Consider the following 19,001-nt stretch of genomic DNA (forward strand, 5'->3'; position numbering starts at 1 on the left):
CATTAACTTTTTGCTAGTTAGTGTTGTCTTTAATTTCTTTGAGGTTACAATAACACTATTCTTTAGCCAAGTTCCACCTCTGGTGGGATGCGGAGCACTATTCACCTGGCTTCCTGGGCTCAGGGGAAGACGTTGCCTGGTTACACTCCTCTGAGGACTAGTTGTGGCAGGCCAGCAGCTTACCTTTGTTTTGTCCTCAAAAACAGTTTTTTCTTCATGAAGGCACTAAGCTTTTCACAGCAGTCTCATATTTTTCTATTGCTTAAAATAAAGCTCTGCCATTTGTGTTCCCTTTTTTTGAATGCCACTTCTGATGTGCCCCTCTGATTAGCATTGTAGATACTCAGCATAGGCCAGTAAAAGGCTCATGCGCTCACACTTCCTTGTCTCATCTGTTTGGTACTCAGTTCTTCCCACTGCATGTGCACTGAGTTGTACCTTCCTGAGTGAAGTACTACCTTCATCACAACAAAAAGAAGAAAGAGGAAAAGACCCGGGCCTGGAGTACATGTGCATAAACTACTGAGAACTTCACCATCATATAGGTTTGTTTTGCTCTACTGCAATTTGGAAGAGGATTTGTGTAACCAGGGTTTCCACACCTTTTTTTCCTAGAAGCTTCCTAGAAGGCTCAGATTTGTCTCATATAAATTACTTTGGCACACAACCATAGTGGAGTCCAGGCTTCTTCCTGGAAGGCAGTCTGACAAGTCAAGAAAGCTTCTGGAAACGTTTCTCAATCTGCATCCCTAAGATAAATTCCTGGGTCCATTGAAATCAATAAGGATGCTCTAATTTATTTAAACCAAATGGGATTTCTAGTTCCACAGTTGATGCTGAGATGTCATCACTTCACATATAGCTAAGCTGCCTGTTCCTATTACAACATGGGCTAATGTTTATTTCATTATGTATGGGACAGTTTACTAGCATTTCATGTTTTCTGAATAGCCAAGCTATGGTTTACAATGAGACTCAGAAAATCCCTTTATACTTCCAGAAATCTCTTGAGCTACAGAAAGGTATTTATTGTAGCCAAGTGAATATTAAGTATTAGAGCTAGTTATGGACAGAAGGTGCATGTTTGATTAAAGTAAGGAATTCCTCTTGCCAGAGGATCAATGCCAATTCAGTATTTCATGAGGCACTAACAAAATACTGGCTAATCCAAGATGAAAGAGAGAGATGAATGATATTTTGTGCAGTGCTAAAACAAATACAATGAATCCCAGATAGAAATACTCCTCAAAAATATTTATGAAATAATTTGAAATACTATCAATACACAAATGCATGTTTTGCCTATTTTTCCCCCCATCTTTTCCCTATTTGTAAATTGGCAGAGATCAGCAGCTGAAATGTGAACTAAATGAGAAATCATGTTGTGACCGCAAGGCGGGCAAGAGAGGGTCGGGTGCCGGCGTAGAGAGACGCTCAAGGTTCCGGAGGGGTTAAACCGGGTAGATTCAATAGAGGACTTACGCGCCAAGCTGCGCGGGGAGCCCCGGGAACCGCGCGGAGGGGTCGCTGATGGGAGGCTGCTGGACACCCGGGTCGGACGCCCAGGCGGGACTCACCTCGCTGTAGCCTAAGGGCCCCTTACATCTACTCGAACTCTCTCCTTATCTCAGCTGTGCTAACCTTGGGTAGCTACCGGCCGGGAAGCAGCCAGACGTTGCTGACCAAAGGGAATATGCGTGCCTGGCCCTGACGGGAAGTCGGTCAGCGCGTAGAGAGCACACTCCGGGGCTGCTACCACGTACTCTGCCAGCCACTGACTCCTCGCCAGATCTCCCGCAGGTGTGCTCACTACAAATGCATGAATGAAAATAAATCCTTTAACACAGAAGCCATGCAGTTTTGATTACCTGTCTTACACACACACATATATATATATTTGAGCATGAAAGTGAAAAGGAAAACGTCTGGATTTGAAGCTCTATACTACCCAGGCAAATAGTAAAGTTGTATATTGTCATGATCACAGCCCAACTATATATGGACCTCTCTAGAATCACATAGATTAGATGCAAATGAACAGCCAGTATAGCTGTTTTCTCTGAAATTGAAATTTAATCTACTGTAATGTCAAAGGAAGTGATGAAGACCTGAGAAGGCACTATACTTTGGTAAGCAGAAAAGATTTTTTTCTGAACAACCTAACAGGGACATGCTTCCTAAAACAGGAATTTGTACCTTGCTAAATATGCATTAGCAGGGGAAGTACAGGGTTTGCACTGGAAAGCCTTGTTGGAAGCATTACTGCCTTTATTAGTAATGCTGTAACTCATACAGTGGTGACACCATGTGTATCTGTATCATCTATATTACTGTATCTATTACTTGAAACCTGAGTATAGCTGGTTGCCCTGCAGGCTCTTGCTATCTAAGGAAATCAAGTAATACATTTCTCAGTTGCATGGAGTGTATATAAAAGCTAGTGAGGATGAAGTCACAGGGTGCAAAAGACCAGAGAGGCAGCTTCCAGCTGGTTCTGGCTTGGTATCAACTGGCCCCAAATGGATGACTGACCTGATGGGAAAATAGGCAGAGCTCTATTTTATGACTCAATTTATTATCTGACTCAGTACACTTGGGTGCTGCTGCAGGACAATGCTATTTCAGAACAATGCAATATGTTAGCATCAGTTTTCACTTAACATTTATCTCATGGGTAATCTGAAAGTGATTAGTACAATAGGCTTCCTCAGTTGAGTGTAGGTGGAATGACCCATTCCCAAACACAGGTCCTCTTTAAGGCATTCCTGCTAAAACCCCCACAGAAAGGTATTTCTAGGGTAGGGGAGGCTTTGGTCTCTGAAATAGATGTAAGGGTTCCTGTCTTTTTCTCAAACTGTAAGAAAATTCCTGACTTATTTTGCTTTTGCCAGTGCTATGTAGGATGAGTGGCTTAGGGAAACTTCATTTGCACAAATGGATTATCACCAGCCTCAAGAGAAATATTTGGTAAGAGCAAATTTGGCAGTTTACCAAAAGGTGCTATTTTTGTCTTGCTCTATTTTTACTTTGACTACTTTTCCATTTCTCACAGTAGCAATTGTATTCTATACTAGGGGGCTATTATATCAAAATATTGATACTAGCAGTATCTGAGGCATGTTGTATTGAGTGTAAAAGTTTTTTAAAAAAAGTTTCTCTTTCTCTTATTTATATTATAACAGTAGCTCCATGTTTTGCAACTTTTGAATAAACAGTACCAAATTCTGAAGCTCTGCACAAATTATTATAGCTTTGTGAAACAAATGATGGAGTTACTGTTAAACAGTTAACAATAAATGCTTAAGTTCCCTTCAATTAAATTATAATTTTTAAGTGTGAGAGTACTACACTTACACAGAGAGTAAAGCTCTCTGATGATGACTCACTCCAATTTCAGGAAGATGATGAGTCAACATCTCTGCCCATTAGAAAGGAGGAAAAAAAAGTAATTGCAAACAGCTCCTGAAAAGAATTGTAGCAAAATGGCTTCATGTTAGCTCACTCCGAAAGCTGAAACACAGGCTTGAAAGACAAAATAAATAAAACAAGTAAATAAAATAAAGGTAGAAAATTACAAGGATGAAAACAGGACAATAGTCCAGCTGTTCAGAAGGCAAATTAAAAAATAGTTGACCTGGAAGAATGTCTTACTAAGTACTTCTAACATGCTGTTTCCTGCCCTTACAGGCCTGTAGTAAATGCTGCTGTATTATTTTCATTAGTCAGAAAATGCCAGCAATTTATAAGGAAGCTCTGAGTCTGCATAATTTATCTTTCTAGGTTATTTCAGGACTTCAAAATGCTCAGCTAGGAACACCAGGATATACACATATTTCTAGATTTTCAGTGTAAATGGATTGTAATTAGCCATGCTCATTAACAGGCAAGGGAAACAGTTCCAGAAAAAGAATGTAAACAAAGTTTTTGGCCAGCATTGGAAACCACTAAAATAAGAATGTTAACCTCATACTAATGTGGAGGTGGGCAGGAGTAATCCAACTTTCGCACAAGGAATTGAAAAAATAGCTTAAATGATTAAAAGTAAACTTATTTGGAGTTGATTGTTTCCTATGCTTTTTCTTTCCCTTTGTAGCAGACTGCTGTAGAAATCTGTTTGCAGGAAAACTGGAGTCACTGGGAACAAATGTGCTTTATATGAGAATTTAAAATGTTTAAAGAGGAAAAAAAAAAAAAAAAAACCAGTTGCTATGACTTGAACAACAGTTCCCTGCTTTGGGACAGTAGACCAGTCTTTGCTCATGAGAGTGATGAACGTGAGGCAAAAGAACCTTTAAGAGACATGACAGCAAAAATCTGCTTTTATAGCTAAGAACGTGTGCAAAACCACATAAGTAAGGGCTGTATAATTTGGAGTTTGTTCTGCTAACAGTTTCCACTGAATTTTCCAAGGGTGAGGCTGTTTTCCTCTCTGATGTTTCATTTGTATCCACGGGACTTTCCCACTGTAAAAGAAATTGTTGTGTACCTACAGCTACTGCCTGCTTTTCTGATAGGATTTTATGATCTTAATTTACATCAAGATCCTGGTAATTAGCATGGGACTGTAACCAGAGATGATATATCTGATATGATGTGATTAAATAATCATAGAGAAATGGTAAGGATGAACTTGCTTTGACTCAAACTCCTATAGCTGAGGAAGTAGTGTAAAAGATTAAGTCTTAAAATATTTTCAATAAATAATTATTTTCTGAAAACTTCTTAAAATTTAAACATGTCCAGTTCAAGGGTGCTTTACAGGGAGTGGCACCCAGACTGAAACAAACTTTGCAGTAATTCTTGTAAAGGAACGGTTATGACTTTCAGTCCGAATCTCCCTTTGATTTGTCATTGCAGCTGCGGTGCTGATTGTTCCAATTTGGAATGATAAATTGCATAATAATCACAATATTTTTCAAACTGAAAAACTTCAAGCTCCTATTTCCTTTTAACTGAGATGTCTAGAGATTCCAGTTTGGGTAGTAGGACATGCAGCCTGGGCAATATTTTATTAAACAGAATAACTTTGAAATAAGTATGTGGTGTGAAATAACCAGAAAGAAATGTCACCCTCTTTGATGGTGCCTTCTATTTGCACCACTCTAGATGTGTTTTTTTTTTTTCTCCCTCTTCATAGACTTTGTGGAAAAAAATATGGTAGATCCCCCCTCCCCTCTTCATTATAAATTAAAATATTTTGTCTGAATTTCTCTCTTAAATCTAGGCTTTGCTTACACCAGCTGTTTGCATTCCAGAGTGGCAAGGGTCAAAGCATTGGGAAAGGCCTCTACTCTTTGAGGGGGCTGGCTGTTTCTCCCTGGATTCCTGCAATCTTTTTGTATTAGTCATATTTTCTTATAAAGCAGGCAAACAACGATTTTACATGTACACTGGTTTCTTAACTTTCCAAACCAATGTAAGCAGAGTAAAGTCTTTAGCCCTTATCAAGAACATTTGTCTACTTTAGCTTCTTTTTAAATTGTTATTTGTTTACTAGATGGATCTACATGCCAAAGTGTCTTTATTTAAAAAGCAGAAAAAATAAAGGTTTCATTTTAAGACACAGAATTATTTCACTGTATCTCTAATTTAAATTAGAATAGGCATAAAGGCTTAGAGGCTTAACGAACCCCATTTAGCGGAGGTTAGCAGCCCTCTACTCTAGTCATCCCTATGAGCAGCAAAATCTCCAGAGCTGGGTGAGGGTGTGGATGGGGAGAGGCAGAAGGGTTGGGGAAGTAAGTGGTTATCCCTGGGGTCAGCCCTGCCAGCTTCTTTCCTGCTGAATGTTACACTGTCAACCCAAATGCAATTTTGGTTTCACCTCTTCACAGATCTGGTGCTGTGAAACTGAATCTTGCTTTTTAAATTGTAAACAAGAGTACAGTCTGTGAACTTATCAGTGGACAGACATACCTATGTGTGTCACTGCTGGTGACCAGGCATATAGGGCTCAGCCCAGTACAGAGGCTTTAAAATGTCTTCATCCTGCTGCATATGGCCTTTACATGTGATGGGCAATTCCCTGTTATAAAATACAGCAGGACTTTAGATACCACAACACTTTATCTGGCCTCATATACTTCAGCTATCAAAACAAGTGTGGTACAGGAGTTACTATAGCAGTTCAATAAAATATTGTTTTTAAGAGCAACATAAATAAGCTTTTCTGGTCCTTGGTAAATTACATGTGCCTAAAAGTTGGTCCCAGTCCTTAAACTTACACCTGCTTTAAGTGACATATAATTATAGGATCAGAACCAGCTTCATGTTTTTCAGCAGCAGAGGCAGAGCTGAACTTTGTGCCCTTGGGGCTGAGAGAATGGCAGAGAAGCAGGAGTTTTTTTGGGGAGAGGGAGTGGAGCTGGGCCCTGCCTTGCAGAGGGGAGGAAAGGGTGGAGCTGGGATGGAGGGCTGGCTGTGAGAGGTAGCTGCCTTTTTGCTGACAGCTGGACCTGGAAATGTGCTTTACAGCTTTGCTATGAGTAAAAGGAGCAGCTTGGCTGCAGCCACATTGCTTGGCCCTAGGAGTGAGTTGCTTTAGATGACTGCTCTTTTCCCAAGGCCAGTCAGCACCGTATGGATCATGGGGCATAAATAAAGCAAGGGCGTTTGCAGCATCAGTTTTATACTTCTGCATAAGAGCTGCATTATGATCTGTACCCCAAGATCTCCACTAGATTAAAACACATGTAGTTGCAAACAGCATTTGGTCTCATTATGCTAGATATGCGAGGTGTTCTTCAAAGACATTCCAGATTAACAGGCAATGTTATCTTTAGTTTATTGTTTATATGTGTGCTTTAAAATCAATTCTTCCCAAGAGTTTTCTATGGAAAAATGTGTTTTGATGAAAAATCCATTCTGAGCAGACAACAAATACTTTATCTGATTAAAACATATTTTTTCCCCTCTCTGTTCTCTCACTGTTTCTATTAGGAACAGAATTTTCTCTACACCAAGGTTGTTGCGAAGCAACCCATTCATTACCATTGAGTGCTTGGTTTCAAGTCACTTCCCCGTTGCTCTTTTTCCTATTCTGCATGACATCTTATGGAAAAGCTGGCCTGATTTTTCTTTTGTAATGGTGAAAAGCAAAAATTATTTTTTCCTTCCTGTGTGGATATTGCTCTACTCTTCAGTAGAAATTGGAGAAAATATATGAGAAATAAGGAACGGTATAGGTGAAACTGTCTACTTCTAATCATCTTTCTTAAGGGGCTATTCAAAGAAATTAGATGAGAGTATATTTAACAGGGGAATATCTTTTGTCTTAACACAATACACACGAGCTCAGAACTCGGTAAATGATCATACATGAATACTTATTTATCACTGACTTTGAACAGAATCAAATATTCAGTAAGGTATATGGACCTTTATTAATGCAGAAAGACAATTGTTTCTTGTAACTTTCCTTTGAAAGCCAATGCTACCACTTAGGTATTACCATACTAAATAAGCAAAAAGTCCAACTAGTTTAGTGTTCTATTTCTAATCTAAAACTTGTGGCAGTAGCTAAGGGTGTCTGTATGAGCAGGCAATTGCAGAGCATTACATCATCTGCTAAACATCATAATCAAAGGTTACTGCTTTCCGATAGCTTCCCAAGCATTAATTGGTTTGTGCTAACTTCTACATTTCACAGTTCAAGAGAAAAGACTTTGCAGTGGGAAAGCTCCCACTCTTAGTGATAAAATTGTGGAGGGTGTTGAATATGTAACTATCAGATATTACAAGTGTACACAAATTCAGTACAGAATGCTGTATGTGAAAAATGTATCCCTAAGACCTTGCCATTTGTCTTGTGCTAATTACCTTAAGAGGCAAAAGATTAAAAAAAAACAAAAAAAACAAAAAAACAAATTAATAGTGGGTTGTTGAATATGAGACAAAGAGTACAGCTGATTCTAAGACAGTTTAGCTAAACTACTGTTGTGTTATAAAAGATCTTACCATATTTCACACCAAGTGGGATTTTCTTTAAATATTTCATCCAAGAATCTCAGAGCATTTTTTAGCCGCTGTCAAAGAGGGTAATGAGGAGGCCATTGGTTAGATAGTTCTGCTGGGTTGTAGGCCCTACTGGTAACTTGTTTTGTAATGTTGATTTAGGTCAAGGCAAGTAATCTGTCATGTAGTGGAATTCATTATCCCCAGGTCCCTTTAGATGTTGCCTAGGGAGTGTCCAACATCTGAGAATGGATTGACCAAAGGCAGCCAGCAGGTAATGTCTACGAAGAAGGTGTTGCTTACGTCTCATGTTTCAAAGAAGTTGGGTAACTAGTTCTCCTTTGCTTCTTCCAAGGATCAGGCCTGAACCCTTCTCTGAGATCTTGCATACAAGAAGTGCTTGTAGTTTTGGATGTGAGTCAGCTGAGAAGCCACTTAATGTGATGTACAGTCAATTTGCATAAGATGAGTAGGGATATTAGTAGCACTTTACTGGCAGTGCCTGCAGGATTTAATTGTGGTTTTAGAGTCTTTAAAATTTGGACATAATTGTCTAAAGTTAGGAAGTAGTTTCCTGTGGAAGCTGCCTTATTCTGAGAAATAGGTCCTCAGGGACCCAAAACAATATATGAGCTACTTTCTCTTTAATAGAAGAGATGCAAAAGGAGGTAAAACCAATACATATATCATACTGGGTCTGTTTAGCTATGTGTAGTTACTAAACTCAGAGTTCATTCCCTGATAGTGGTATAATAGGCAATCCTGAATACAGGGTTTATTTAGGCACATAAAACTGCTTCCCTGCATAAATATTCTTTGGAATGAGCTTTTTTTTTTCCTGCAGAAAAGTTCAAAAGGTGGCTGTCCAGTCCAGTCGTACCCTAACTTCGATCCATCAGCTGATGATGATGCTTTGGACAAAGCTATTACCATAAAGGGTAAGAGGAGTAAATATTTAACCTGCCACATTAGGATTCTTCCTTAGGAAATTTTGAGAATAGCCCTGAATAAAATATCAGAGCCAGAGGCAATGGCAAGCAGGAGAGGTGTGACCACTTTTAAAAGCCTAGTAAGACATCAAAATTATGCCACCTGGGAAGGAATCTCAACTCTTTGATAACCTGACATTATATTACAATTTCAGACCTTAATACTGCATTAAGGTTCTTGAATTTGTTGAAGGAAGTGTAATAACAATTTAATTTCTAGAGAATCAAAAAGAATATTATGACACATCAAGCTAATGCTTTTTGATTTGATTTCCATAAAAAAACCTGCAAGTAGTAGATATGCTGATACTGTAGTATATGCTTCTATTATGCTTCTCTTAAATTCACATTGGGCACTTTGCCTGTAATTTGAAACCTTTTTCATTTTGACTTGCTGAGGTTAAATGAGTATGCTATCTAATGCTGTTTATTTTATTTAGTTATGCTGTAGTGTAGGTTCAGCACTCAGAACACTTCAAGGCTTTCTTATATGAAATTGTGGCAAATAATACAGGTTTCTGTTGTATGGGAACCTATTTATCAGCTTTCTTCGCTACATCACTAAGTCAGTAGATGATTGCAATTTTTCCTTTGGTTAAACTTCAATGTGTCAAACAATCAAAATGTGACACGTTTCAGATAATAAAATATAAAAATGATGATTTGATTAAATAACACACTAGAGACTGTTATAAACATTTGCAATATATTAGACATTATGTTGTTTCATTACTCGTAGGTGTGGACGAAGTCACCATCATTGATATCTTGACTAAAAGAACAAATGCCCAGCACCAGCAGATCAAAGCTGCCTATCAGCAGTTGAAAAGAAAGGTAAAGGATATCCAAGTTCACCTTGAACGTACACCTGAAATGTCAGCGTTGCCCAAGTCTGGTGCATACAGCTTTAGCTTCCCAGAACAAAAGGCTACAGCAATTATCTTCTGTAGTTTATGAAAACTGTGACAGAGGTGATAGTATACTGAAGCTACATTGCCAGTGATGAGTCTTTGGACACAGTGGCCATTATTTTTTTGGGAAAAAATCCCACATTCTGACCCTGCAGGTTTTTGAATGCCCTAAAGGTCCTTTTAAATCAATCACTGGGAATGTAGAAAGCTCACTACCACCTCCCAGTCTGCTGGGAGAAAGGGAGGGGGAGAGAAGGAGACTTCACAGCATCTCTCTGTGGATATTTAAGTATTGATAGAATACAGAATGGGACAGGAAAGATGCAGGACCATAGTCTTGTTTCGCACCCACAGATGCACAGGGAGCAGTGTGCTTATTTGTTCTAGTGGCAAAACTGCTAGTTCCTGGAACTGAGGACCTTGGAAATTACTGGATGTTTCTAAATAACAGTTTAATTCCTCTGCACTTTTCCCTAAACTTTTTTTTTTTCTGCAGTTGAACTTGTAACTCTAAATTGAAATTATAATTGCACAGTTGGCATACCAGAGTTACTGAGCCTTTGTTCCTAGGAAAGTGACTCCCCGAGTTCTTTGTTTTGTAACTCTAAGTGACTTGTAAGGGCCAACTTAGAAAACAAGTCTAATATCTCATTTTACCCTAGATTTCCTGTGTTTCTGTTCAGGGAACCTCACTTGCAGTTTTCACAGCTCTCTTCTCCCATAGAGGAGGCTCCAGCCTTGCAATTATATTTTATCAAGGCCTAAATTAAAATGTAACTTCAAAGGCACAGGGAGCCTAATGCTGTTAGATACCCTAGTGCCTGGCACACCATCAAAAGCAGAACAGAACTGACTACGGACACAGTGCTTGCTTCTGAAGTAACCTCATTGGCTTAGGTACCCTGACAAAGCAGGGTTATATATTGACCTTCTCACTCTTATAGCCACTGTCTACAGACACATTTGGTGGGGAAGGGGGCTGCAACTTCATATAACAAAAAACTGTTGATCGTTTACTGATTACAGGCAGAATAAACCAGAAATCTATTTATTTATTTATTTATTTTAAACTTAAATTTAGGTCAGATTGGAATACAGTCCCAATCTATTCTTAACTTCAGGACTTGCAGTTTTGGATAGGATGAGATTATGCCACAGTGTTTTCACTACAATTTCCATATCCTTTAGGCAATAAACACATAAAATAGTCTCCAGATATGGTGATTGAGTTGCTTAAATGCACATCATAACAGCAATATAGTAGTACCTTCTCTTAAAAAAACTAACAGCCTATTTTGAGTCTGCTTCTAGTGCTGTAAATGGGTGAATGAAAGCACTCTGAATATTTACTGGAAAAAAACCTAACACTTTAATGAACAGAAAGATGACAATCTATAATTCTCATGTAGGTCTTTGCAATTCTGTCTAGTAGCTAAAGGAATGATGTAGACTAAGATTCTTCAGATGTTAAACTCATTTTTATATTGTAGCTGAACAGCAGCTTTTAACCATTTGCTAGCTTACTGTTTTTCATTCTTCCTTTCACAGAGTCTGGAAGAAGCCTTGAAAAAAGTTCTGAAAAGTCACCCAGAAGATGATGATGTGGCTTTCCTGAAAACTCCAGCTCAGTTTGATGCTGAAGAATTAAGGGCCTCTATGAAGGTTGGACAAAAGCTTTTCTAGGAAAAATTCCCTAAAGAAAAGTAAATAATTCTCAGGGCCTGTAGATGACACTGGGCTTGCATTTTGAAGCTTGCATATTGTCTTCATTTTCTTCCCATTTTGTAAAATAAATCTGTACTGGTAATGCAGGTTCTAAGAATGAGACATAGCAGTCTCTGCTGAATTTCAAAGTTGGAGGAGATTGACTTCAAATGCTATTCTCTTATGAGAATAAGCTCTCTTTGCCTTCTGAAAACTGGTTGCTACTGTGGTGGTAGAAACCCATAGTGTTTACATAGGGGTTTTCTTAAAAGTAAGAAAAAACAAAAAGGGAGGGTGGGTATTTTTCTTCATGGATTACAAATTCCTATCTTCTATATACACTGCTCAATCATTTTAGCACTTCTCTTGGGTACCAGTGATGTTCAATGTGATAAAAAATTAATTCCAGGGGAGTTGAAATAAGACTATTATATGAAAGAAGAAATGTTTTTCATTTTTCTGTCTTGCTGCATGTGGGATCTTCAGATCCTTCTCCCTCGTTTTAATCTTCTTTCTGTTCTTCTACATTTTAAGTTTGCTGTATTAAATAACATTGTTAAAAATCCAAACGTTTTTCAACAGGGGATTGGAACTGATGAAAATACCTTAATTGAGATTCTGGCCTCAAGAAACAACAGAGATCAGAGAAGCCAGCAGATACTACAAATAAGGTAATTCAGAGAAGGAAAAAAATATTAATGGTATGCAGCATTGGGAGAAAATGGACAGGCCCTGTTCTGTAAAGTTGCATTCTTTTTATCAATAACTTTTTTTTTAAGCAGCCATAACCAACAGATCCCTGCAAACTTAATACCTGGCATTAAAAAAATCTAGTGTGGGTCATGCAAGTCTTCTCAGAACTCTGTAGCAGACACATTATGCTCACAGCCTCACTCCTCAATAGGAGAAACTGAGATGACATTTTAGGAGGCATGTAAAGCTATGAGTAAGATTGGAAGAGATGCAGGAGAGGCCATACTGACTTTTTTTCTGACCCGAAGAGATCACACTGCAAATGGAAAAGGCCTATGATCCCAGCCAGAAGTGTTGATGTTTCATGGAACAGGACATGCATTTAGATGTTTTCTTGAATGCAAGCAAAACCCAGCTGTTTTTCCTCTCCCCTAACTAAGCCCTGACTGACCTCTTAAGAGCTCACTAGCCTTGAAAAAATGCTTATTGAGTTAGTAACACAGATCATATTAGTTGCAGGAACTAGAGGGGGAAATTATTTGAAGAAGTAACTAAAACATAATCTGGCATCTCTCACTTATGTAGAGTTTAGTACAGTCTGTGTTGTCTAATTAAATCTCATGTTTTCTGAGATTATGGGCTAATGTTTCCAAGAAATTTCCATTCAATGTGTCTCAGTTAGAAGCCCAAATTTATAATTCAGTTTTTCAGAAGAGTTTTGAGCCCTGTTGGATATAGTTCAGTGCTATTTAGAATAGTCAGAAATAAAAATGAAAGACAAATGGGATACAAAAAGTTTCAAGCTTTTTTTGTATTTCACAAGCAAGAGCCCAAGATCGGCCCACCCCCAAGACCCTTCAGAATGACTGTTTAAGCAGATTTTGGATCTGACCTCCAGTTTCATAGCACATCTCAGAAATGAGAGAGCATGTTACAAAAAATACTCATTCTCTCAAAACTAAATGAGAGAAATGAAGAAAACTGCAGTTCCAACAGGCATATTTAAGTAAGAAATTAAGAAAAGAAAGGAAAAATGATAGAGATGATAATGGATCCACAGTTTGTTTTAAAGTTATCATTTGATTTCAGTGCTGAAGAGAGATCTGATACAAGACATTATCTCTGACAGCTGGAGAGTTTCAGAAGGCTTTGGTTGCTCTAGCCAAGGTATGTTGTGTTTAACTGTTTTCATTGATGTTGCCAATACTAACAATTAATGTTGTCAAGGCTATGTTAAGAAAAGATATACAATAAATAAGAATTTAAGTAATATTTATTTCCTTGCTTTATTTTTTACTTACACATCTTAGACCATATAAAGTTGTTAAAAAAAGCCATAAGGAGATTTTATTCAAGAACATTAAAAAAATGTGATATTTGTTACTGTTTATCAAATCTACTTTTAATTCTTTTTTGTGGTGACTGTAAGCATTTAAAAAAACAATAGAAATAATGTCATATCAGTTGACTGGAGGTAGAAAAAAGCGATGCTTATAAGTAGAGAAATAAACTTTTTGGTTAGCTGTTAAGATATATTTCTAGTACTAAGTATAGTGGGATGGTGGGAGCTAACAAGTAGACAAAGTATTCTGTGAATTGATGCTCAAAAGCAGTTCAGTTTAAACACCAAAGCTGCTATGAAAAGACTCTTTGGAAATGCAATGAATATTGGATTCCATGATTGCTGAGTATGTGTGTGAAGCTTCTACATGCACGCCAGATAGTTTGTTGATATGCCCATGTGTATAGTTCTGTTTTGCAATTTTGCTTTTAAATGACCTTGAAAGAAGTTCATTGTAGAAGTTCACCAGTAGCTTCTGAGATATGTAACTTGACACTGAATAACACTAATTCCTATGGGTTTTGATGTACTATTTCAGAAAGTAGGTGCTAATGGCCTTAAAAATGTGAGCTCTAATTGATTAACGAACACTTCAGCTTCAGTCACAGAATCGACAAAACTGTGCCTGTTAAAGTTCTGCAGTATTAAGCATGTACCAGAACGGCAGGCCAGAACTCTAGAATACTGGGTTTTGATGAACTGAATGATAATGAGAAATGGTGAATTTTCATTTATTTATTTATTAAGGCTGACCAAAGTGAAGATCCTCATGTGAATGATGAACTTGCTGACAACGATGCCAGGGTAAGATCATACTTGGTACTCTGCAGTTTCTTCGTTTCACTTGCTTGTGATTACAAGCTGTGCCTGGCTGTGAATGTTCCATTTCACCATTTCTGCTGCATTGCAGACTCTTAAGTACACCAAATACAGCCAGCATGACATGAACAAGGTACTGGATTTGAAGCTGAAGGGTGATATTGAGAACTGCCTCACTGCCCTTGGTAAGTGGTTCTGCAGATAGTAACCCAGAATATATATTGACCATAAGAAAAAACATTTTTTTACTTCTTGCATACTCTCTATAATAGGAAACCATCCTGGTTTTATCCAGCTTCATTGAGAAGCTTGCTAGATAAAATCTAGTCTGGGAAAATCTGGTCTGAACACAGTGACTTAACTGAGTTATTTAAAGTCAGTTAAAGTTGATGAATGAATAGAAATATATCTCCTGACATATAGAAGGGTTTTATAAGGAGAATAGACATGTCATGGACAGAGAAAAATTTCTGCAGGAAGTCACTATGCAAAAAAGACCTGTAAGAACAGGGACTGTTTGCATCAAAGATTCTATAGTTTTGGACATGTTGTTTTGGTTTTATTTCTTGAGGAGTCTTCCTCTAAATTTAGTTTTTCAAAGACATTTATGATACATGATGAATAAAAGTATGACAGTTTCCCTTCTGAGGTTTTGTTCAAGAAGGTATTCTTGGTAAAGGTTCATGATAAAGCTATATATTAAGATCTTTAACATTACTGTTCCCCATGAACAGTATAAATGATAACAAAATGAGTGAGCCAGTGATCCACTTAAATCACTGTTATCAGTGGACCAGGGATGGAATCAAGAGTCAGACTGTTCTCAGCTTTTGTGTCATGGTCAATGGCAGATACCAATGGCAGGTGCATGGCATTATTTAGGGGAAGGACAAGGGGCAGAGGGCAAGGGTAATACCTTGATCTAGCCCAGTGGCAGAGGTTGTTGTTGCCCTCCTCTGAGGTATTATGAATTTGGCCTGTTGCCTGCACACCAGTGACACCAGGAAGCATCAGTATTTATGGATGATGCTCTTCAGCTTAACTTTGGTAGGCATACTTTGGATACAAAAATGAGTCCTATCAGATCCCTCTTAATATCATAGGTGGGTGGGAAGTAGTTAATATAATTTGGTTTACAAAACATCAGATCATAACCCCCGGCTCTGCTGTAGAGAAAACAAATGCTTTCACATTCTTATCCTTGCAACATCTTTCTTTACTTTGTGGCTATGTAGTACAGTCCTGTCTTTACTGTAACTAGAGTATTCATCTCTGACTGAATTACTTTCTGAATAAACAGAGTGGGGAAAGGAACTGTCGCTTCTCTCATATTTTGAAGATAGGTAAAAAAAGAAGTAGATAAATAGGTGCACAGAGACTGCTTTTAAAGTGTTATCTTTCCAGACTTTTTTGCTTTTTGTTACTTGTTACATATATGTCAGATGTGACCTTATCTCACTGTTTCATTACAGTGAAGTGTGCCACGAGCAAAACAGCTTTCTTTGCTGAAAAACTCTACTTGGCAATAAAGGTAACCTCAACCAAGAACTTCTGTTTGTGGGCAAGGGGTGCTTTGTAAGCTGAAAAATAACAACCTGGACAAGAACTCTCTTAAGTTCTTTGTGTGAGGAAAAAAGGACTGCAGAAAGAAATTCGGTATATTTATCTTACTCTTTTCCTTTCTTTGAAACCTCTGAGTCTTCTTCCATGGGAGGAGCTATCTGTTTGCTATAGTGTATTCAGGAAGGCATCTGCACATTCATGCACATATCTGTTACTCTAGACAGTGACTGAAAGGTAATTGAAACTTTTTTTTATGAATCCACAAAAATATTAATGATAAATGAGAAAGCAATTCCAGAACTGGGGTAGTGGAGACCCCAAATGAGCCTAGTCTTTGACTAGAGATTTGAGGTCCTTATGACAAATTGGGAATGTGAGTTGAGTGATGTAGTCTGAGCTCGTGAAACAAGGGTATTACCCAATTCTAGTATATATGAATTTATGTAACTCCTGTGACTTAATTAGGAGCAGGACATGAAAAACTAAGCATATCATTATGAAAATGGAGTTCATTGTACTTTTTTTTTTTTAAACAGTGAAGTATAGGTTGTCTTTGTTGTCAGGCAAGCACAGTGAAGGACCTACCTCTTTTCTGGAAGCAGCTGCTGTAAAACGGAAATCCAAGGTCCGCTGCTGGTAGAGGTAGCTTGTGATCAGTGAATTTGTGTTGGTTGGGAACAGAAAGGGGGATATGAGAGGAGCAGAGATGGTAAAGGAATAGGGTCTGGACCCTGTACTCCCACAGATAGGGGTGATGGATTAACACACACAACCTTGATTTAAAAAGACATTTCAGTCACTTAAGTAGCCTCATTTTTTGCTTTTAACAGGACTCTGGGACATGGCACAAAACACTCATCAGAATTGTGGTTTCACGTTCTGACGTGGATGTGAATGAAATCAAAGGCTATTACAAGAGACTGTATGGCATCTCTTTCTGCCAAGCTGTTATGGTAGGTTTTCTCCCAGGTGAACTATGAAGTGGAAAATAACTGGATGATTCAGGAGGACCAGTAAGGGGTTTGTTAACTCTTCTCCTCCTCAGTCACCAGTTCATCCCGAGTACCTCATTGTAGCTATAATGTTCTCAGTGGTCCATGTCCTGGTAGAACTAATTCATTCTCTGGGGAGAACATTTTCATCACAAAACCTGTAGCAATTGGCTATTTGTGGTACATGTCTCAGGATGTCATCTTACAGTAGAGGCCGAGTGTTGATTGGAGACTATGCTATGCCCTAATGCCTATGTTTGTATAGGTATAAGGTACATTGGCAGAAGAGTGGTGATGATCGTACCAGCAGCTCTATGGGAGATATTTGGTGTCTCTGGCTCTCTGAAGTACTCATGAAAATACCTTTTTAATTTGACATTTATTTGTCCTGCTTTCCAGGTCATTTAAATAAATAAGTTACACCAACAAAAATACCTTATGAAAGGGTACAGGCCACCCAATGTATTTTCTAGAAAATTTAAACCGGTGATATACAATTAGAAAGCTAAACTTGTAAAGCAGCTTTGTGGAAGCTAGTAGACAACACTAAAGAAAAGGTCTTGATTGGAGCAGAAATATACTCCCTACATACACTAAAGCACCCTATTGATTTTTGCTAATGTTTGCTACTTTTCCAGTTAAGTAGCAAAGGTAATTTATATTCTTCCCTCATGACTGTAGGTGAGCTGTCATCTGGGATGTAATTACATCACCTCATCTTGGTCCAAAGTGATGATTGTGTCCAAATGGCTTGAAGCCTTACTTGGCTACACTATATAATTCTTAAGTCTCTGCAAGGTAGATTCAAACTTGAGCAAATGTTCAGTTGAATAAGAGATTCTGTGGTGAATCCAGTATCACTGAATGATTCTTAACCTCTGTTTGAGATAATCTTAGATATAATGTGTATATGTTACCCTGCTTGAGCAGGGGGGTTGGACCAGATGATCTCTAGAGGTCCCTTCCAACTCCACCTGTTCTTTGATTCTGTAGAGTGTTTTAATATTAATGAACATTAGATATCACTGGTCAAGGGAGGCATTTCCACTTTACTGAAGGAAAGCTTAAGCTCCTGGACAGATAGTCTTCTGTGCTTCACTTCTTTATTTATGCAATAAGGCCTATCAGTTTTTTTTTGTTGGCCTTGTCTACCTTGGCTCCAATCTGGAAATGTATGTGTTTATTTCTATGTGGCATGAATAGTTCAACTTTAGTGAAGGTACTCAGTTCAAGTTCAGCCTGTGAATAACACATTTGTGTTATCAAGTGGTTAATTTATTTAGGTGAAGGACTAATGTTTAGTACATGTGTACTGAATGCTTAGTGAAATTGGTTTCACTTGAGACAATTACCCTAACAATTTTTTTTTTAAACTTAAACTGACAGGATGAACTGAAAGGAGATTATGAAAACATCCTCATGGCTCTATGTGGAAATGATAACTAAGTTTCATGTTCTTCCGATGCACTCCAGCCCTGTTACTGAGGATATTTATCTTTGCTTCAGCTGTCTATAAATAAAATATGGGCTATATACATTGAGGTTTCTCTGGAGTGGTACCTAGTCCACATGTGTTATCTGGAAAACCTGGAATGTATTTTTTGATATCTTTATTCTGTATGTCATTAATATCTCTCTACCATTATTTATCCAAAGCCAAAGAATGCTCTTAAGTTTCTATTTGCTTGATTAATCATGAAAAGGTAAAGTTTTCATCTAAGTAAAGCAAATACACTTTTAAAAATAAAATAAACCTATGTGAGACTTAATATGTCCTTTGTCACTTTTCTGCATTTAATATCAAGTTGTCTGCATACAGTATGAGAGAAACGTCAGCAAACAATTTAAGTCATCAACAAAGACTGTAACAACTTCATGTAGTATAGCTGAACCTTTCCATTTCATTTCAGCTAAGGTGCATGTAAACCAGATATTAGAAAAATAACTGAAGGTAACTTGTTAATAAATACTAACCTTATGGAAAAAACTAATGCTACCTCTGGCTTTTTTTGATGTTATTTAAATTTCAGAATAA

General features: G+C 37.8%; 1 pseudogene; it reads left to right on the forward strand.

Annotated features, from left to right (window-relative positions):
- The first annotated feature begins 8,170 nt into the window (after positions 1-8,170).
- Positions 8,171-18,434, forward strand: LOC104149706 (annexin A1-like; annotated as a pseudogene).
- Positions 18,435-19,001: the final 567 nt, after the last annotated feature.

This window comes from Struthio camelus, chromosome W (genome assembly GCF_040807025.1).
Source record: "Struthio camelus isolate bStrCam1 chromosome W, bStrCam1.hap1, whole genome shotgun sequence".
NCBI classification, from domain to species: domain Eukaryota; kingdom Metazoa; phylum Chordata; class Aves; order Struthioniformes; family Struthionidae; genus Struthio; species Struthio camelus.